Source organism: Lepidochelys kempii, chromosome 2 (assembly GCF_965140265.1).
Source record: "Lepidochelys kempii isolate rLepKem1 chromosome 2, rLepKem1.hap2, whole genome shotgun sequence".
NCBI lineage: Eukaryota > Metazoa > Chordata > Testudines > Cheloniidae > Lepidochelys > Lepidochelys kempii.
In genome coordinates, this window is record NC_133257.1 from 160,149,510 (window position 1) to 160,172,923 (window position 23,414).

Genomic DNA, 23,414 nt, shown 5'->3' on the forward strand with positions numbered 1-23,414 from the left:
CTGTATGGCAGTCGGTATAGTCAGTTAAATGGGTTGCTTCTTCAGAAGAATGGTAAACATGAGGACATTTTTATTAATTATTATTATTATTATTTTACATTTCTTTTGTCCCTAATATCACAGCCTGGTTGGTTCCCATTTTGTTAGGCATGGCATAAACATATGTAAATTTGGCAGAATTTTATTTTTGTTTTTTATAAATTTTTGATGGATAATATCAATATTTACTTTTCAACTTTTTTTTTCTATTTAAATTTTTACAGTGGCAGGAAATTATGGAAGGCTCAGATGATTAGTGGGTCAGACAATTATTTAATGACAGTAGACTTAAAGTTAAAACTAGGGCTGTCAAGCAATTAAAAAAATTAATCGTGATTAATCGCGCTATTAATCGCTATGTTAAGCAATAATAGAATACCATTTATTTAAATATTTTTGAATGTTTTCTACATTTTAAAATATATTGATTTCAATTAGAACACAGAATACAAAGTGTACAGTGCTCACTTTATATTTATTTTTATTACAAATATTTGCACTGTAAAAAAGAAACAAAAGAAATATTTTTCAATTCATCTCATACAAGTACTGTAGTGCAATCTCTTTGTCATGAAAATTGAACTTACAAACATAGACTTATGTACAAAAGATAACTGCACTCAAAAATAAAACAATGTAAAACTTTAGAGCCTACAAGTTCACTCAGTCCTACTTCTTGTTCAGCCAATCGCTCAGACAAACACATTTATTTACATTTGCAGGAGATAATGCTGCCCGCTTCTTATTTACAATATCACCTGAAAGTCAGAACAGGCGTTTGCATGGCACTTTTGTAGCCGGTGTCGCAAGATATTTACTTGCCAGATGCGCTAAAGATTCCTATGTCTCTTCATGCTTCACCCGCTATTCCAGAGGACGTGCGTCCATACTGATGATGGGTTCTGCTCAATAATGATCCAGAGCAGTGTGGACTAACCCACGTTCATTTTCATCATGTGAGTCAGATGCCATCAAGAATGTTGATTTTCTTTTTTGATGGTTTGGATTCTGTAGTTTGCACATTGGACTGTTGCTCTTTTAAGACTTCTGAAAACATGCTCTACACCTCGTCCCTCTCAGATTTTGGAAGGCACTTCAGATTCTTAAACCTTGGTTTGAGTGCTGTAGCTATTTTTAGAAATCTTACATTGGTACCTTCTTTGCGTTGTCACCTCTGCAGTGAAAGTGTTCTTAAAATGAACATGTTCTGGGTCATCATCCGAGATTGCCATAACATGAAATATATGGCAGAATGCATATAAAACAAAGCAGGAGACATACAATTCTCCCCCCAAGCAGTTCAGTCACAGATTCCGTTAATGCATTATTTTTTTAATGAGCATCATCGGCATGGAAGCATGTCGTCTGGAATGCTGGCCAAAGCATGAAGGGGCATATGAATGTTTAGCATACCTGGCATGTAAATACCTAACAATGCCATGGTGCCATGTGAACACCTTTTCTCCTTTTCAGGTGACATTGTAAATAAGAAGCGGGCACCATTATCTCCCATAAATGAAAACAAACTTGTTTGTCTTAGTGGTTGGCTGAACAAGAAGTAGGACTGAGTGGACTTGTAGGCTCTGAAGTTTTACATTTTGTTTTTGAGTGCAGTACTTGTAGGAGGTAAATTGAAAAATATTATTTCTTTTGTTTATCATTTTCACAGTGCACATATTTGTAATAAAACATAATATAAAGTGAGCACTATACACTTTGTATCCTGTGTTGTAAATTGAAATCAAATATTTGAAAATGTAGAAAAACGTGCAAAATATTTAATAAATTTAAATTGGTATTCTATTGTTTAACAATGCAATTACAACTGTGATTAATCGTGATTAATTTTTTAATCACAGTTAATTTTTTTGAGCTAATTGCGTGAGTTAACTGCGATTAATTGACAGCCCTGGTTAAAACTTTATAACCATTAACCATTAAAACACAAATTGTCACTATCACATGTCAAAATATACAAAGTAAATATCCTTGAATCAAATTCTAATAAGTTGCCAAGCAGCATTTTTCTTACTTTGCCTATCTGTAAATTTGATTATTGACAGAATTTTTTTTTGTTGATTTGGGTACAGTGAAATCGATGTTTACTGACATTTTTCAATAAAAATCTAAATCTTTCATGACTACATATGTTGTTTGACTGTACACCTAGAAGAAGGAAAAGGAACAATGGATAACTGATCACATTGCATTAGATACTCTCCTTCATGTTTATCACTTTGGTAGGTTTATTATACATGAGAACTCTGTTAAAATATGCATTAGACCAAAATATTTTTTAAATGATTACTAATTTTTGGAGTTTTAAATATTTTTGGAGGAGGAGAGGAGCAATTTGAGATGCCTTAGTTGGACCTGATTTGCAAAGAGTTGGTGCTCAGCACTTTCTGAACATCATGTCCTATTTAAGGTGTCTTCATTTGGGTCCCCCAAAATCAGACACCCCAAATCACTAGTCACTTCTGAAAATCTTGGCCTTTAGCTATTATTTTTAATACGAAAATCTATCCATTGTGGCTAGAATTATTTAATGATTTTACGCTTCCTCTGTTCATAATTCTTATCTGCTCTTTATTATTTTCCAAAACTCTTAGTCTGATTTCCCCCCCAACTGCCTTTTTTAGAATAGTTTGTAAAATTACTTTTTTAGAGCATCTTTGCATATAACAAGAAACTTTTAGGGTAGATTTTAGATTATTTAGGTAAAGAATTTTTCAAGTATTGCTAAAAATAAGCAGAAATTACAAATTAATATTAATCTAAATGACAAATAAGCAGCTTTAAAAGGCAAATGATAAGCAACTGAACACATAAAAATGTTCTCTTGAGCAGTATATATACTCATGTTTTAGATCTTGTACTATTATTATTGAACTGAAAAACAAATTCACACATTTGCACAGTAATATTAGGGTTTACTCAAAAACATAGACCTAAATATTATTCCATGATATCACTTTTAGCTATAGCTGTTAGGCTAGTTACTTTGAGGATGCATTTAAAAATTAGCCAAATAGAAATTAGCTTCGAAATATTAGGAAATTACTACCACTTTTCTGCTTGTGATAACGTTTCTCATTATTAATTTAAACATTCATTGTCGTTAACAATGTTCAGCTCAGTGGAAAGTCCTTTCCATTCTGATATCATTGTTTCATGTAACCAAGTTAATTCTTGCATTTTTTTAAACTTCTTCCAGTGTTTCGTTTGCCAGCCAACGTGCCTTCTCCATATAAGGAATCCATTTGCTTATCAACCTATTTCGTCTAGTACTATACCTTCAGAAGAGACATCTTTTCAGGGAGGCAACATGCTCTAGTGAACAGGGCACAGGCCTGTGAGTCAGGAGACTTGGGTTCCATTTTTTTTTGCCAACTGGGCTTCTATAGGATTTTGGGCTAGTTAACAACTTCCTTGTGCTGCAGTTTCCACATCTGTTTAACAGGGAAAATGTTACCTTCCTGTTCTTTCATATTGGTTTGTGATTTGCAGATGAAAAATGCTATACAAATACCAAATATTTATTATGCCCGTGAATGTCCTACATCCAGAATACATGCCCTTTTCCTTGATGCTTCTCTGATGTCATGCACTTTCATTTGCTTGTTATTCACTCTCTTCTGATTCCAGTATTCAGCCATTGCATGCGTGCCCTCGCTGTTTGTACTTTCTGGTTGATGTCCTTGCCTTCTCCCTGTGTGGTAGGTTGAGGAATAATCGCATTGGTTGGTTACATTCTTCTCTACACATATGCCAGCTGTTTCTTTATTTATAATAGTTAAGCTTTCCAGTGCAGGGGTGTGTGTGTGTAATTTCAAACTATATTGGGATGACAGAAGTCTGAAACTCAGTGGAGAAAAAGTCAGTCATCTGAAGTGCATAAATAAACACACACACAAATATAATATTAAAATGTTTGTGTGCTTCAAAACATCAGACCTGGTGTTATTGTCTGCAACTCAAATTCAGTTGTAACTGCCACTTACTCCAGGTATGAATTTGATCCATTAACTTCAGGATCAGGCTCTGAATCTGTTCAGGATATATGGCATGTTTTCTGGGTTTCAATCTGCTTTGTTTTTTCAAGGATTTCTCCTCCATTAACAAAATAAGGTATAATTATTACAAATGAAGGGTCTGAACTTGTCACATTGAAGTTAATGACAAAACTCCTACTGACTTTAGGAGGATCAAAATCAAGCCATAACTCCTACCTTTTTCTGCCACCATACCTAGAAACAAAATGCAATAGCTGATCTTGTGATAGTGAATTGTGATATTCAGCTGAGAGTTTTGTGATTAGGGAAATCGTGAAGTTTTTGTGAATTTGTCAAGCATGACTGTTTGCTCCAAAAATAAGTATAGCATAACATGAATAAGGCCCTTCTCATGTACTCCAGTGAGGATAATTGCTCATCGCAAGCTATTTATTTTGGAAGTAATTCTCCCAGACTTCTAATGTCATTAGTGTTCAAAGGAATTCTTTAACCGAGAAGAATCAAACTGGAAGCGTGAGTTGGTCATGTGCAGCACACTGTTTCTGTACAGGTACATTTATACATTCAACAATTTCTTTTTAGCTGCTTTAATGTAAGACCTAAAAATGAGTAAAAGGATCTGCAGTGCATCTTCCCGTTAGCAGAATGAGCTTATCCAGAAGGTCATTTCCAGAAATAAAATTCTGTTTGTATCATTAGTGAGTCCCTCTGTATCACTGTGCTCATGACATGAAGATATCATGTTTTCTCAATTATACGAACATAAACCAAGATGAACTCCACCAAAGACAGAATTCCAAATTTTGCTTTCATTTAAACCCACATGACTTCACTAATCTGAATTGGGTTGCTTGGATGTAGGTGAAATGAGAATTGGGCTGAATGGACTAATCTTGACCTAAATTATATACATAGGTTTCCTTATTCAAAACAACTTTATCAAGTGGTTTACACACATAATTTAACTGACTTTAAAGTTGTCTTCTGATAAGGCATAACCACGTGTTTTTTAAGCATCTTTATTTAAAAACAAAACAACAAAACAAACAAACAAAAAACAAAGTAAAAAATCACCACTAGTTCATTTAAGAAATTTAAAAAGCAAATGTTAATTTTTGTGCAGCATTAAAAAAAGACTACTTTTGTTGTGTAAGCATTAGAGCAGGTTGGGAATTTTTCAGTGAATTTTTTTTGTTGCAAAATGGAGATTTGTGAAAACTGAAATTGTTTGCAGGATAGGATCAGTTTGACTAATTTATTGAAAGTGTTGTTGACAGTGTCTTGTAGAACCTTATAACTATTAGCTAGTAAATGATTTTAGTTCTTTTTCGTTGCTCATTGAATTGATTTGAAAGAATCCCATTGATTTCAGTTAGCTTTTTGTCAGGCCCCCTGTCTGTTTCCCACTGATATAAACATGATAAATTGACAAAGGAGAGCTCTCTCTCTCTCTCTCTCTCTCTCACTAGGACAAGACATTCTTAAGGGTAAAGTATAATAGGGTATAAAAACACCACAACCATTGTGTACTGCACTGTAATGTTGAATAGTATTTCAGGCTTTTCTAGTCTGATAAGTTCTTCAAAGTTTAATGGTGCATTAGAATTAACAAGCACTTAGTGTTAGTTTTAACAAGAGTCCCCATGTCCCTGAGCAGACTATGATGTAAGCAACCGTCGTGGGACCGATTTGAATCTCACACCAGTTATACACTATTGTAACTCCACTGACTTCAATGGAGCTACTCTTAATTTACACCAGTGTAAGTGAGATGGGAATCAGACCTTATATTTGAAGCTTCTTCATAGGAAAGTAGGACAACTGCATGATTGTTACCTACTCAGAAAATCCCCTGATAGGCACCTATAATGGATGAAAAAAGGGGAGCGAGACAACTCAGGCAAGGAGAGAGGGTTGTGTATGTATACGATCCCCATCCTCTTACATGTTGTTTCCCTAAATTTTCCTAAGTGAAGCAACTGAATAAACATAGTTAGGATCTTAAGGATTTTATTTTTTGATTTTTATATATCTTTATCTATGCATGTATATTAATATCTATGGAGACCACCACTCATCTTCTGGATGTCTTACCTAATTAAAATTAAATACAAAAGTAACAAAAAAAGATGCTGGGCCAGATCCTCATTTAGTATAAATCATAGCGCTTCATTGTCAATGGAGCTATGCTGATTTAGGCCATCTGAGGATCTGGCCCTCTGTATGTTATCTGTGAGTGTTGCACCTAAAAGTATAGGTGGGTTAGTGAAAACCATGACCAAATAGGTACACCTTGCACTAAGCCTTGAAGTTCCCCAGACTTGGGCTCTGGGCTTCCAGAGGGCAAAGGTTCCAGAGACTGAGAATGTCCAGTGGAGTTTACCCCAAGAATGACTAGCAGAAGCAACACAGCAAGTTTTCTATAAGAAGCAAGGTTATCTCTCAGGGTCCAAGATCATTTAGGATCTTTGGTAGATCAGAACCCACAGGAACCAAAAAGGGTGTTGAGAGTGGCAATGATTTTTTTTTTTATGCCCATTAATGGCTTATGTCACAGACGAAGGCAAACTGCTGCATTCTGCACTAGCTCCAACAGAATGATTCCCATTACATTATGGGTCTGATCCAAAGTTCTTTGAAGTATGTTTTCTTGGGCAGTTTGCTTGGAGTCTGTGACTATTCCTCAGAGATAGGGACTCTGACTAATCCTCACCTCTGTGACTGCAAAGCTAGCCTTTACTTTGGGCTATCATAAAAGAAACTGAAAGCTTCAGTAGAATGGACCTTGGATCCTCTTTACTCATGGACCTTAGATCAGACCCTATGTGCCATTGCTGTCAGTTGGAGATCCAGGAGCAACAATGGATCTGATAATATCACTACAAACTGCACTGGCAATAGTCTGGTAAATAACCCCAACAAAAAGCACCCTCATGCATACAGCCCACTCGTTCTGACGGTCAGCATCACCTCAGTATTGAGTCTAAATCATCTGACTTCCACTCAAAGCCCTGCCTCTTTTAGCCACTGGAGGAGGAAGGAGTCCATAGTGTCTGCATTTGGGGGAAATGGAGAACCAGATCTGAGAGAGCCACAGGTTCAGTCCACCAAACCGCTATACTATGGTAATGACTTGTGGTCTTTCCAAAAAAATTATATGTGGTGTATCCTGTGCTCCAGGTGATAGTAATTTTAACTTGGGTCCTTAAGTATTTGACAGTGTCCCTTTAATTAGATCATTTTATTCAACACTTACTAAAATATATTGTACTGCATTTAACTTCCAAAATGTGTGAGAGCCATACACTGCTATTTTTATTCAAAAAAGGCCCTTGGTAGGTTGGGTTTTCAATATATAATGCTGTTCAGCCAAGTTCATTAGCAAGTTGATTTCTCTCCCTCCCCCTGGCCACCACACACACACACACTTGTCATGAATAGTTAGTGAATCTCTACAGCTGTCATGTTATTTCACTCTAAGGAAATGTGGTTTGTGGCAGCATATAATTTTTCCGGTAAACTTACTTTTCTCGTTCCTAACACACCCCTGGAAATGGTCATTGGAGACTGTTTGAATCTGTGCTGAGAAAGGTACCTAATTAGTGGAAAACAAGCTGTAGTAATTAATTTAGGCCAGATATAATAAAGTATTAATGAAATAGTGACACAGATTTATAATTGCATTCCTATTAAATTATTGACAATAAGCACAGACTTTGCTTCTGTCAGACTTTTTTTGTGAGTGGGAAAATGTAGTTTTAAAGTCTGAAGACATTTTCCTTACCAAAATACTACACTATATATGGAGATCTTAGAATATTAGGTCCAGTCACACATGGTTCTGCATTAATATTTGAAAAAACAGCTCCCCTCCCAGTAAAGTAGATTCAAAGAATAATGAGTTAGTATTATTGAAGCATATACATATATAATATATAGTCTGTGAACTTGAGTGAAGTAAAAGTAATTAATTTAGTTGAGTCTTTTGATTAGATCAGTGCGTTCAACAGTTACATAAGTAAAGAAGTCTCCATTCAAGCAGCAGCTAAGATCAAACTAATGAAGAATAAACATTAAACGGGCTCACTATCTGGGGAAATAGCTGCTCACCATATACACCTACACTTGGGAGACATATTTTTAATGTAGCTTCCCTGATCTCTGCAATGTGTAACCATGTAACTATATATATATAGTGATGGGGCAAGGCCAGATGGCTATAGGAAAGTAGTGAGAAACAGGTATGTTAGCCCCAGCCTAAACAAATCCCTGTTACCATGGTAACCAAAGGGCAGTTGCTCCAGGTTAATCAAGACACCTGGGGCCAATTAAAATCCTTCCAGAAAGGGGTGGAGACAGCTCGGTTGATTGGGACACCTGAAGCCAATCAGGGGCTGACTGAAACTAGTTAAAAGCCTCCCACTTAGCAGGGCAGGTGTGTGTGTGTGTAGCTGTAGAAAGGAGCCATGCTGCTAGAGAAATACAGCAGTATAAACCTTATCCAGTACAAGGAAGGAGGCTGGCCCTGAGGTAAGGGTGATGTAGATATTGAGGAAGAGGGGGGCTGCTGTGGGGAAGTGGCCCAGGGAATCATACTTTATCCTGCTTCCAAAAAGTCAGCTACCATAAGCTGCTACTATCAGGGTCCCTGGGCTGGAGTCTGGAGTAGAGGGTGGGCCTGGGCTCCCCCTCCCTGACTAATCACTGAGACTGGGAGACAACAGAGACTGTGTGAGGGAGGATAACTTCTCCTCTCCTCCCTTGCTGGCTTATGATGAAAATGGCTCACTAGGCTGTGACCCTTCTCCCTAGAGAGAGAAGGGCTATGTGGAGGGTCACAGTGAGCCTCTGAGGCTCATGTAGTCTGCCAGGAAGTGTGGGACCCACTGGTCCAAGATTGGAGCTTTCACTGTATAGAGAGATATAAACACTACATCAGTAGTTCTGTAGTTTATTTAAAGAGGTTCCCAGTATGACTAATCAAAGGTAAATATAGGTGTGTTGTATTGTTTTTTTATTTGAACTTGCAGCCAGAGTCTCACTGTAGAAGACTCTGCTGTCAAAAGCAGCTGCTGTGTTTTACTTGTGGTCCCAGTATAAATTGGTGACTAGGTTCAGGTGAAAAGCTGACCTGGGAGAATGTGATAGGCTGTTTCAGATTACCCCCTTTTCAAGGACAGCTAGTTCCTGCTATAGTTAGTTTCTCCTGACCCTCAGAATTGTGCTGGAGTGGAAAGAAAGGGTTTAGGGCTTTGGCTGACTTTTTTCAGCTTCCCAATTTCAAAGCGTTATAGAAATGGGATATATCAAAACCAGTTAGTTCAACTAATTGATCACATGGTGTCTGACAAGTGTTCCCTACAATATATTCTCCAATATTCAGCTGAGTTTAAATCTCCAGTGATAGGGCTTCCACCATTTCTCAGTGGAAGCTACTCCACTCCAACAGATCACTCATTACTCAGTTTCTTTGTTCTTAGTTTATGCCTTCTTAGACTACTACTTACTATTTCTTTTCTTGATATTCACATACTAGACAATAAATCAATTACAATCTGATCCTAACACAAGAATGTCATTAATCAGTATAAGCAAATGATTTCCCTATATACAGATGATATGGTTGTGAGAATGGACTGAACTCAGTAACTCCACCAACAAAATAAGAGATGCTACTAATTCAGTTAAAGAATAACTTTGTTCTCTCATAAGTAGCAGGCACTTACCTTTGCTGGAGCTTGCCACTGGAGTGAGATACTGTCATGCACTCTAAACCAGTGTATGACAAGCATCTCATCACTAACAAGAAATAGTTTTAGAAATTATTTTATCAATATGGCTGAGGATAAATACATTAGACAGTGAAGTGCTTTGAGATCACTAATAAAAAGTTCTGTAAAAGAGCTAGATCTATTATACTGATTTCATCTGCATGTCACTTAGTTTCTTGCCCTCACTAATTGTTATGCAAGAGTTTTTGTTCTGTACCAAGGTTATTTGTTGAATCGGTTGATGCTGTCATCTGCAAAACCTACAATGTTTGTTTTGATATTTGTATGTAAGGAAGCATTTTCCTTTTATCTTGAACTTGTTTTTTCTGAATGTTCTGGAGACTAATAAAATTTTTAAAAGGGCTTCCATATGTCAGTGCACATTTAATTTGATGTATTTTGCTAGTGAAAGCTTGGAGTAGTTAATTTGTAGCAAGGTTTCATATGAATCTGATTAATCCAGGTCATAGCACATTTCTGGTCAATATCAGGTATTATCTTGACATATTACAGTGAGCCTTTGGATTCTTTATGTGACTAACAAACTCAAAAGTCGGAGAAAATAATGGAATAGTTTTAACTAATGATCCTTATTGTAAACAAGTATAACTAAGATTCCCTAAGCCCTGCCTTCACAATTACGCTGTCAGTTACTGATAATTTTATAAAATTGAAGTCTACCCAAAGGTGACTATTTTATGAAAGTTTGCACAAAAACAATTCAGGCATTTTTCAATGAGGAGAACATAACACTTTTCTGTTAAAAAAGAAAATTCTTTCATTTGAACAATTGCTCTAGTGACAAAGGGACTGGGGCTAGAAAATGGAAATTTGCCAGGGTAATAGTCCTCATTGTGAAGGGAGCAGTAGTGTCTTTAAGTTTTCCCCTGCAAATTGGATTTGATATGGCTGAGCTATGGGGGTTTGAAGATCTTGGCAAATTTGCAGTGTTTGAGGTTAGTATTTTAGCTTTTTATATATTTATTTCAAACCAACATTATGAAGTTGCACCGCATGTGCATTCCTTGTATGGCTAGCTTACCTGTGTCATGTACAAAAGGTAAGTGCCTCAACAAGAAGGCATTGAAGTTTATGGGAATAATCTCATTGACTTCAACTGGCATTGAATTAGGGGCCAACTGTGAAGAAAAGGTCATGTTGAATTTGACAAAGGCATCATTCCATGAGCAGTGAAGTACATTTTGAATAAAGCAAAATATCCTAGATGATGAAGAGAGACCTGGTAAGGTGGTCATTGAATGAGTCATCTGCCCTTGCCCCATTCAGCATACACCTTGTGCAGGAGCTAACAAATAATTCAATGATATCTTACAATACTTTTATAATAACTATTTAAGATGTTTCTTGTATGATGGGGAAGTGAATGAGGCAAAGGCTCGGAAGGTGAAGTCATTGACTCTTTTGCTGCTCATCTAGAGCCCAGTCCAGCAAAGTACATAAACACATGCTTAATTTTAAGCAGTTGAATTCTCCTGACTACTCATGTCCTTAAAGTAAAGCATGTGCTTGAGTACTTTGGAGTAGGATCCAGATATATAAAGAACTTTCATGGAATCTGTCTGATTTCTACAGAGAAGTAACATATAGTAGAAGAGTTTGCACAAGTATATAATGTTTACTGTTAAACCAATTTTAATCTGTAGTCTTCACTACTGACAACACCACCATGAGAGGAAATAAAATAACCCAACAGGAAACGGAGAAAAAAAAACTGAAGTTGGCATACCTAAATGTAATTATGCATTTAGTTGTTGGGCCTTTTATAACAAATCTGAAAAATTGAACCCCAAATGCATTAATTAAATACTGCTTTTCCATCATGTCTAGTAACTTGAAACAATCTTTTAAATATTGATACCAGGGTTATATGCGGGCAACCCAGATTAGCATTTGGCAATCAAGTAGAGTTTTGATCAGTAAAATTGACAAACTCTGTAGATTCACTTATAAAGGAACCTAGAAATTGCCCCATGGCAGCAGATGGACTACTCAGTTACTTAACAGAGTCTGTAGCAATTAAAGCTCATGCTGAGGAACAGTCTCCTTTATCTGCCTAAAAACTGTTCAAGCTTTCAGAATCTATGGCTTGTCAATCTCTCTCTTTTTTGAGACAAGGTGGGTGAGGTAATATCTTGTTTTTTGTGGTCTTTTCAAAAGTTCCCTGCCATAGGCAATGCGGGGCGGGGAGGGAGCACCTTGCCTAGCAGGGCAAGTGGGACTTTAGGTAAAAGACACGTTGACATTGAGAGAACAGATTCTGGTTTTGATATTTTTGTTCAAATCAATGCCTAAAAGGAATTGAAGGTACAGATAAGGATTGGTTTACAGTATGTGCTAGATCTTTTGCCCAGAGTACATCTAGATAAAGTGAATCCCAAGCCTTATGCTGTAGTGTGTGGTTTTTTCCTCTCATTAAAACAATTTCATGAATGGCTTATCACACCTAATCTTTAGCTATCTGGGTATATGCACTCCCATTGTGTGTAATATGCACTGCATCATGTGTGCAGATGCACTTATTAGAGGTGGAATTCATGAAGCTACTTAGGCATCTAAACCCAGCTTTAGGCACCAAAATCCCCCACTGCAATCCACAAAATTACAGACAAACCCTGCAGACCACAACTCACTTTCAAAGTGAAAAGTCCCTTGGCACCTATGTTTTTGCCCCGGGCATATGCACTGCTGCCTCACTCTAAATCAGAGGTGGGCAAACTACAGCCAGCAGGCCACATGCGGCCTGTGGGACTGTCCTGCCCGGCCCTTAAGTTCCTGGCTGGGGAGACTAACCCCCAGCCCTTCTCCTCCCCCCCGCCCCACTGTCCACCCCCATCCTGCGTAGCTAGTGCTCTGGGCGGCAGGGCTGCCCACTCATGCAGGGCAGCACAGCAGCATGTCTGGCTCCGGCTGGGCAGTGCAGCAGCCAGATATGCTGCTCAGAGCAGCATGGTAAGGTGGCTGGAAGGTTGAAAAGGGGTAGGAGGTCCCTGGGGGCAGTTGGATGGGGCAGAGGTTTGGGGGAGGCAGTCAGGGGCGTGGGGGAGTAAACAGGGTGGGGTCCCAGGGAGCAGTTAGGGGTAGGGGGTGAGGTCCCAGGATGGTGCAGTCAGGGGACAAAGAGCAGGGTGGGTTGGATGGGTGGGGAGGTTCTGAGGGGGGCAGTCAGGGGGCAGGGCCCAGGCTGCTTGGGGAGGCACAGCCTTCCCTACATACAATTTCACACCCCGATGTGACCCTTGGGCCAAAAAGTTTGCCCACCCCGCTCTAGACATCCAGGCGTCTATTACTCACCTAAGTGCAAGTGATTCATGAAGCAGGGAAGATAGATGTTAGGCCACCTAAGTCATGGGAGACACCTGATCCAGAGCATGGCTTCCAGATCAGGCTCCATTGAAAAGCTGTCAGGAGGAGGCAGTGGGGATGGTGCTGCCCACCCTATAACTTTTAGCCTAGCGGTTAGACCACTCACTTGGGATGTGAGAGACAGCTTCGATTCACTCTCCCTCCTAGTGGGGGAGGATTGGAAGAGGTCTCCCACCTATCAGAGTGCTCTAACTATCTAGGGATATTCTAATTTGGGGCTCCCCCAATCCCTCCTGTTGAAGCTGTTCTACTGTGGACAAATGAAAGAGTGATTGGAGCAGGGGGACTTGGCCCAGGGTCTTCCTCACCTCAGATGGGTGCCCGACCCACAGGACTACAGAGTCATTCCTTCTCTTTGGCCCTTCCTTTTTAAAGAGAGGGTGGGGGGGGGGAATCAAACATCTCTCAGACCATAGGCAAGTGCTCTCACCATTAGGATAGATGCTATCAGGTAAGCACCCCTACCTCTTTCTCCTGCCATTTTCTGTGGAGAAAGGCAAACACCTAATTCGCTGTGAGAAGAAACTACAGAACCACCAAAGCCAGGAGCAGGGTTCCTGTTCATGTAGCGCTAGCAGAGCTCAACACCTCCTTGCAGCCTGGCCTTAGTTGCCTATTTTTGAGAAAAGGGCAGGGCTTTACCACATCACTATTTCCTGTTGACTTGCTGAGGTGGGAAGCTGCCTAGCATGTTGGGTCACACGCTCTAAGGTGCATCTCTCTCCTCATGCATTGTATAGGGAGTTCAGGCACCTACCTCAGCTTTGTGGATCCTGTGTTTTGCTAGGGGCCATGATGCTCAGAATTTCAATGCCTAAGTCCTTTCACGGGTTGCACCCAAAGGCTGTCATGCTTACCACTCTCCCTCCTCTCCTCCCCCTTCCTAGCTATCTAGGAGCCCCAGTCTACTAGCTTACCCACTGCTGCCTGTGCTAAGAGTAGAATCATAGAACTTCAGAGTTGGAAGGGACCTCAGGAGGTCATCTAGTCCAACCCCCTGCTCAAAGCAGGACCAATCCCCAATTAAATCATCCCAGCCAGGGCTTTGTCAAGCCTGACTTTAAACCTCTAAGGAAGGAGATTCTACCACCTCCCTAGGTAACACATTCCAGTGTTTCACCACCCTCCTAGTGAAAAAGTTTTTCCTAATATCCAACCTAAACCTCCCCCACTGCAACTTGAGACCATTACTCCTTGTCCTGTCCTCTTCTACCACTGAGAATAGTCTAGAACCATCCTCTCTGGAACCACCTCTCAGGTAGTTGAAAGCAGCTATCAAATCCCCCCTCATTCTTCTCTTCTGCAGACTAAACAATCCCAGTTCCCTCAGCCTCTCCTCATAAGTCATGTGTTCCAGACCCCTAATCATTTTTGTTGCCCTTCGCTGGACTCTCTCCAATTTATCCACATCCTTCTTGTAGTGTGGGGCTCAAAACTGGAAACAGTACTCCAGATGAGGCCTCACCAATGTCAAATAGAGGGGAACGATCACATCCCTCGATCTGCTGGCTATTCCCCTACCTATACATCCCAAAATGCCATTGGCCTTCTTGGCAACGAGGGCACACTGTTGACTCATATCCAGCTTCTCGTCCACTGTCACCCCTAGGTCCTTTTTCCACAGAACTGCTGCCTAGCCATTCGGTCCCTAGTCTGTAGCTGTGCATTGGGTTCTTCCGTCCTAAATGCAGGACCCTGCACTTATCCTTGTTGAACCTCATCAGATTTCTTTTGGCCCAATCCTCCAATTTGTCTAGGTCCCTCTGTATCCTATCCGTACCTGCCACCGTATCTACCACTCCTCCTAGTTTAGTATCATCAGCAAATTTGCTGAGAGTGCAATCCACGCCATCCTCCAGATCACTTATGAAGATATTGAACAAAACCGGCCCCAGGACCGACCCTTGGGGCACTCCACTTGATATCAGCTGCCATCCAGACATGGAGCCATTGACCACTACCCATTGAGCCCCACAATCTAGCCAACTTTCTACCCACCTTATAGTGCATTCATCCAGCCCATACTTCTTTAACTTGCTGACAAGAATACTGTGGGAGACCATGTCAAAAGCTTTGCTAAAGTCAAGAAACAATACATCCACTGCTTTCCCTTCATCCACAGAACCAGTAATCTCATCATAGAAGGCGATTAGATTAGTCAGGCATGACCTTCTCTTGGTGAATCCATGCTGACTGTTCCTGATCACTTTCCTCTCCTCTAAGTGCTTCAGGATTGATTCTTTGAGGACCTGTTCCATGATTTTTCCAGGGACTGAGGTGAGGCTGACTGGCCTGTAGTTCCCCGGATTCTCCTCCTTCCCTTTTTTAAAGATTGGCACTACATTAGCCTTTTTCCAGTAGTCCGGGACTTCCCCCGTTCACCATGAGTTTTCAAAGATAATGGCCAATGGCTCTGCAATCACATCCGCCAACTCCTTTAGCACTCTCAGATGCAACGCATCCGGCCCCAGGGACTTGTGCATGTCCAGCTTTTCTAAATAGTCCCTAACCACTTCTTTCTCCACAGAGGGCTGGCCACCTACTCCCCACGCTGTGTTGCCCAGCACAGCAGTCTGGGAGCTGACCTTGTTCGTGAAGACAGAGGCAAAAAAGCATTGAGTACATTAGCTTTTTCCACATCCTCTGTCACTAGGTTGCCTCCCTCATTCAGTAAGGGGCCCACACTTCCCTTGACTTTCTTCTTGTTGCCAACATACCTGAAGAAACCCTTCTTGTTACTCTTGACATCTCTTGCTAGCTGCAGTTCCAGGTGCAATTTGGCCCTCCTGATTTCATTCCTACATGCCCGAGCAACATTTTTATGCTCTTCCCTGGTCATATGTCCAATCTTCTACATCTTGCAAGCTTCTTTTTTATGCTTAAGATCTGCAAGGTTTCATTGTTAAGACAAGCTGGTCGCCTGCAGTATTTACTATTCTTTCGACACATTGGGATTGTTTGTCCCTGTAACCTCAATAGGGATTTTTTGAAATACAGCCAGCTCTCCTGGACTCCTTTCCCCCTAATGTTATTCCCCCAGGGGATCCTACCAATCAGTTCCCTGAGGGAGTTGAAGTCTGCTTTCCTGAAGTCCAGGGTCCATATTCTGCTGCTCACCTTTCTTCCCTGTGTCAGGATCCTGAACTCGACCAACTCATGGTCACTGCCTCCTAGATTCCCATCCACTTTTGCTTCCCCTACTAATTGTTCCTGGTTTGTGAGCAGCAGGTCAAGAAAAGCTCTCCCCCAGTTGGCTCCTCTAGCACTTGCACCAGGAAATTGTCCCCTACGCTTTCCAAAAACTTCCTGGATTGTCTGTGCACCGCTGTAGTGATATCCCAGCAGATATCAGGAAAATTAAAGTCACCCATGAGAACCAGGGTGTGCAATCTAGTAGCTTCTGCGAGTTGCCAGAAGAAAGTCTCATCCCCCTGGTCCAGTGGTCTATAGCAGACTCCCACGACTACATCACTCTTGTTGCTCACACTTCTAAACTTAATCCAGAGACACTCAGGTTTTTCTGCAGTTTCATACCGGAGCTCTGAGCAGTCATACTACTCCCTTACATACAGTGCTACTCCCCCACCTTTTCTGCCCTGCCTGTCTTTCCTGAACAGCTTATTCATCCATGACAGTACTCCAGTCATGTGAGTTATCCCACCAAGTCTGTTATTCCAATCACGTCATAATTCCTTGCCTTCACCAGGACCTCCAGTTCTCCCTGCTTGTTTCCAAGGTTTTGTGCATTTGTATATAGGCACTTGAGAGAACCTGCTGATCACCCCTCATTCTCAGTATGAGGTAGGAGCCCTCCCCCCACAGACATTCCTGCCTGTGCTTCCTCCCGGTATCCTGCTTGCCCACTTACCTCGGGGCTTTGGTCTCCTCCTTCCCCCGGTGAACCTAGTTTAAAGCCCTCCTCACTAGGTTAGCCAGCCTGCTCACAAAGATGCTCTTCCCTCTCTTCGTTAGGTGGAGCCAGTCTCTGCCCAGCACTCCTCCTTCATGAAACACCATCCCATGGTCAAAGAATCCAAAGCCTTCTCTCTGACACCACCTGCATAGCCATTCGTTGACTTCCACAATTCGACAGTCCCTACCCCGGTTTCCTTCTCTGGGGAGGATGGACGAGAACACCACTTGCGCCTCAAACTCCTTTTATCCTTCTCAGAGCCACATAGTCCACAGTGATCTGCTCAAGGTCATTCTTGGCAGTATCATTGGTGCCCATGTGGAGAAGCAGGAAGGGGTAGCAATCCGAGGTCTTGATGAGTTTCTGCAGTCTCTCCATCACATCGCGAATCTTAGCCCCTGGAAAGCAGCAAACTTCTCTGTTTTCCCGGTCAGGGTGGTAGATAGATGACTCAGTGCCCCTGAGGAGAGAGTCCCCGACCACCACCACCACCCACCTCCTTCTCTTGGGAGTGGTGGTCGTGGAACCCCCAACCTTAGGACAGTGCATCTCATGCCTTCCAACCAGCAGAGTCTCCTTCTGCTTTCTCCCCCCAGACGTATCATCTGGTCCACACTCCGCAGTGGTACCTGTGGAGAGAACATGAAAACGGTTACTTACCTGTGTCTGTGTTGCTGGTACCCGGACAGTCCCCCTTCTTCTGGAGGTCACATGTTGCCAAGCTTCTTCACTGGCCTCTTGAATCCACTGTGCAACCTGCTCTAAATCTTTAGAGCTTTGTGCCTGTAAAAGCATATCCTGACTTTTGTCCAGGAAATCCTCAGATTCTCATATGCAACACAGGGTTGATATCTGTTGCTTCAGACCTTCAGTCTTCCTTCCAGTATGGATATTAGCTTGCACTTAGGACAGAAGTGACTTTGTCTGTACAGTGGAAGAAAAACAAACATGGCACATCCAGTGCAGGTCACAATAGCTGAACACCCCCCCCCCCCCTCCATATCGCCTTCCTAATATGAGCTTCCTCAGAGAAGCTGGCAAGATGTAAGCCTCACTGGGCTCACCCCAGGCAAACTCCTGCTGGTCCCCCGCCGCTCTGCTGGTCCGCGGAGCTCTGGCTATTTTTAAACAGCCAGGCTTCCTTGAAACAGACGCCCCCAATACCCGCCCCCTGCAGGCTACCACCCAATCAGGCACTCGCTCAGGCTTTCAAACTGCCCTCCCAGCAAACACACACACACACACACTCGGATACTCACTTAGCAAACACACACACTCAGATACTCACCAATCCCAGGCAAACTCCTGCTGTTCCCCGCTGCTCTGCTGGTACCTTATGTCCAGCCTGCCTAGCCACATAGTGAAATCTGCCTCAGCCCTCCTTCCCCACTTTAATATATTAAATATGCTTCTGTGTCACTGTTTCCTCTTCTAATTTTCAGTCCCTGTAGAAGAGTCCTTCCCCTACCTACCTGTTTCTATTGATGCTGCTTTGTTTTACATTCAGTTTAGTATTTTTATATTGTCTGCTTCATGCTGTTTTTGGTTAATGTTTGTCTTTTAAATACTCTCTGATCCAGGGTGTGTGTGCATGTGTGTAATGAGTAAAAATTGTATCAGCCAATCAAAATTCAGGATGCTGGTACTGCCTATAACTATGCTCTTTCTCCATTGCACATTTCCCAATAATCTAATTGGCAGACAATGATTCAACAATTGGACTGCAAGAATTTGCATAATGGCTGGACAGTTCTATGGTAATAACCATGTAGACTTTATGGAAATCCACTTTGGCTATTATAATGGGTAGAACTTGGGGCAGCCATGTTTAGTGGACAAATAGAGGAGGATTTCTGAAAGCAGTAGTCACAGGCCAGGAATTTATGGTTGCCAAGGGAAGGGATGAGTGGAAAAAGGCTTGATATTACCAAAGCAGCAATAATTAGGTGTGCACTATTAACTAAGTAATCATATGTTAATCTTAATAAACAGCAAGAACAAAAGCTTTGTAAAGCAAGAGTACCTGCAGACTGTCATTCTAAAATGTTCTCACCAGAGATAATACATCAGGTAATGTCTTCCTGAAAGGCATCCTGGCTTGATTTGAAGTCCTGCTTTTTCAAGCACAAATCAAATTTTGTTTCTGATGTCTGTATTAAGGCTCCAGAACTGATACCTCATGGCTTGGGATTGGTCATATCTTGCTGTATTGTCTCCTGATTGTTCTAAACTTGTATATAAACTTAAAATATGACTTTAATTGGTGTTTTTATATAATTTTGTCCTTTATATAAGAATTAGATATGGTGCTCCTGTCAGCTAACTTCTAAGTTACCTGCCAAAACAAATCTAGTTTTCAGGTGCCTAAATCACAGTTAAAGTTCTTCATCCCAACAGAATCTGAAATGACACCTCTGCTTCCTCCCCGCCTGGTTCACATCCCCAGCATGCGGCTCCCTGCCACGGGCATACTGCAGCTGCACATGCTCCAGCCCAGGCTGAGGGCGCTTAAATTAGCAAACTGGCTGGGGCTCAGGAGCCGCAAAGACCTAGCATCCATCCCCCTTCCCTCCCCCCTGCCTCCTCCAGCTGCTGCTAAGGATGAAGGACAGAGCACTGTAACACCTCCAACTGCATCTGGGATCAGTTAACCCTGTCTAGCACTGGGCCCTTGCTCCATATTGACCACAGTGTGAGTTGTTATATTATGGCTGAGTCGCCAAATCTTCCAAATATCTATCTCTGCCATGTGCAAATGGTTAATTTTAAAATATAATACAATATATTATCCAATTTAAAGTAATTAGCTATTTAACCCATTTTTTTCCCCAGTAGCTTGCATTTGTTTATTAGTTATTGGCCTTTTTCCCTGTTGATTTTCTGTAAATAAATGTTGCAGCACTGAGCTGTCATACATAAAGTTGAAAACCGATCTGTCTGTATATAATTTTTATTCTCCATTTGAGGTTAATATAGATAAAACCAGTGTTTAAGGGTGTGTGTATATTTTTTAACAATAAGTATGTGTGCCCACAAGATGTATAGCACAGCCCCCTAATTTTCTGTCTAGCCCAACTCCTCTCCCCCCCCCAACCAGGAAGAGGCTGGAGCTGACCCCGATGAAGGCTATGTGTGTGGTGGTTGTATTTTAAATAATATGAAGAGTTGGGAGGGACAACAGGAAAATAACCCATGCTTTATTGAGAGAGATTAACTCCACTACATGAAGAGAGTAGATAAGCAATAGAAACTGTTTCAAAGAACTCATATACAGAATTATTTTGCAGGTATATTTAAATGTAGGCATTTTACTATCTAAATAAACATTTCTTAACCACCTTCCCAGAACTGGTAGCTAAAAATTAATCCTTTTGGACAGACACCTAGGACAGTGGTTCTCAAAGCCAGTCCGCCGCTTGTTCAGGGAAAGCCCCTGGCAGGCCAGACTAGTTTGTTTACTGCAGCGTCCGCAGGTTCAGCTGATCGTGGCTCCCACTGGCTGCAGTTCACTGCTCCAGGCCAATGGGGGCTGCGGGAAGCAGCGCAAGCAAAGGGACATGCTGGCCGCCCTTCTTGCAGCCTCCATTGGTCTGGAGCATCAAACTGCGGCCAGCAGGAGCCGCAATCAGCCGAACCTGCGGACATGGCAGGTAAACAAACCCGTCCGGCCTGCTGGGGCTTTCCCTGAGTAAGCGGACCGGCTTTGAGAACCACTGATCTGGGATGTAGATTTCATCAAAAGATCAAATCATTTCTGAAACAGACATAAATTACACTTTAAAATATGCAGTGTTTTCTCAGACCTGAAGAACTCTGCATAAGCTCAAAAGCTTGTCTCCCTCATGAACAAATGTTGGTCCAATAAAAGAAATGACCTCACTCACCTTCAAGAGACGGTAGTTTTCATGTCAGTTATATTCAATATGGTATTAAATTCCCATCCACCCAAGTAAAACAGAGGGCCTCAATACATATATTAATTTTCTTTCAACTGATGCTTTTAATAAATAATACAAATCTACACTGTTGACAGATGGTATGCTGTGTACCACAGAGAATTAAAGGGGATCTAAATTATCCAGTTTGTACTAACACATCGGTTTGGTTAACGAGTTTATTAAATAAAGTTAAAATAGAAAATGTTGTTAAAGGGGAAAAGTGCAAATAAAATATCTTATGCATGTGGGACTAATGTTTCGGTTTAGAAATAAACAAGTCTATTGAAATGAAAAGATACGATTTTATTTTCCTCTAAAGATACTAGTCACTTGTTGAATGCAATCTCCATTTACATAAACTCCTCCTTTCAGTCAGTTAAGATTGAATATTAAACGCTGTTTACTGTCTTCAATTAATCAGCAAACATTAAAGATAAAAAGGGAGAATGTTTAACAGTTAGTAATTTGTTGATCTCAAGTGAACTTCCTGTAAACTTTTCCCAGAATGCATTCTGGGGTGAAACCCTGGGCTCCTTTGAAGTCAAAGGCATTTTGCCATTGATTTTAATGGAGAGAGGATTTCAGCTGCCATATTTAGACACAGAATGAAACAAGCTTAAATACTCGTTTCTGGGCACTTTATCCAAGGAACCTCTTGTAATGTAATTTTGAGTGTTATTTCTGTTCTGCACAGGGTAGGTTCTTCCTCTTGTCAGCAGCATCCCTTCTTTACTAGTGTCCTAAGAGGCTGATTTCAATAGACCTCTTGTTGTTCTCTGCATAATATATAGTTATGGTAATATTTGTATATTCATAAATACTCCTGTCAATGTGAGCATTCTCAGTGTTTTGCAAACTGTGGGTCATTTTTCCTAACAAATATGTATATCCTATTCCAGTTAACATCAAGATAACCCAAGGGTTGGGTGTAGGTATCTAGGGGCAGACCTTGACTTCATGTATTATCTTTCATTCTATCTGCCACAGAAATACAGCCATATTTTGGGACAAAACAGCAGCCATAGGCCCCGACACCTTCGGTTTTTCTGGGGCTGGAACATCCAATGGGGAAAAAATAGTGGGTGCTCAGCACCCACCAGCCACAGCAGTTCCCCCACCCCCACTCATCAGCTGATGTGGGAGCACTGCTGTTCTCACCTGACAGCTGATGAGAAGTGGTGCCACTGCCAAACAGCTGTTTAGCGGCTCAGAAAGGAGCTGAGGGGAGGGTGGACAGGAGCCTCAGGGAGGGGTGGAGTGGGCGCAGGAAGAGGTGGAGCTAGAGTGGGGCCTTCGGGGAGGGGGTGGAGTGTGGGCAGGGCCTTAGGGTGAAGCACAGTTTGAGCCCCCCGGGGAAAAAGGAAAAAGCGCCTGGGACAGCAGCCATTTGACATCCTAAAATCTATTGTATACTATTGCAACAGGCTTGGAAGTGATGAACATCTTTCCTGTTTTAAGTGATTTTTAGGTAGAAAGAATGGATATTTTTATACATCATCTTGGGGGGAAAAGTAGAAACCTCATCAAAAGATGAGGTATTAAAATATCCTGGCTTCCAAATTCATATGCCACTTTTTCTATATCTCTGTGTCAGTTAGTAACTATCTTTTGATTTTAGTCCAGAAAATAACTGAGATGCTTTTTGGGGGCAAAGAAGGGAGGCGGGAAGCTAGAAGGCTTTTCAGAAGTAAAAAAACAAGAAGGGTGTGTGTGTGTGTTTTTTTTTTTTTTTTTTTTTTTTTTTTTTCCCTGGAGCTCTTCAAACCCCTTTTCCTGACTAAATTCAAATAAAATAAAAAAACTTTTTGGCTAGGGATTAAGCATGAGAAATTTGAAGCAGAAAGTTAGAGGGATAAAGGGTGTCCAGATTAGTTTTATAATTGAAAGTATCTCACATCCTCACCTACCAAGTTACTGTTTTAGCACCATAGTAATATATATTTTTTTCGAGTGTCAAGGATTCTAGTTAAGAGCTTAACTGAGCCTTAAATCCTTGTGGAAAGGGAAGAGCTTTTAAAATACTTACTAAATGCTAATCTTAATCATATTCACCATTATTAAAACTTGAAATAGGTTGAAATATTTACATGACGTGAAATGAAAGACTAGCAATGGTCCTGAGACACTCTAAAAAAATGGGAGAATTGCCAAAGATTAAGAAAGCAGAAATGGCTAAACAAGAAAAGACCTTAGTGTTCAGTTAGATTTTTCTTTTTCATTAGAATAAGCTTTTCTTTCAAAAATTTAAAAATGAACTGAGACTTAAGTGCAACAAAATGGAAAGAAATATTTAAATACGTTGAAACTTAAGTTCTTGTATTTGAGGTTAAGGAAGCTTCAAACTTTCCCATGC

The 23,414-nt window shown here is 41.0% G+C and overlaps 1 protein-coding gene across 1 annotated transcript in view; it reads left to right on the top strand.

Annotated features, from left to right (window-relative positions):
• MOCOS (molybdenum cofactor sulfurase) overlaps positions 1-23,414 on the top strand; it is a 403,212-nt gene that overhangs the window by 23,442 nt on the left and 356,356 nt on the right. The window lies entirely within an intron of this gene.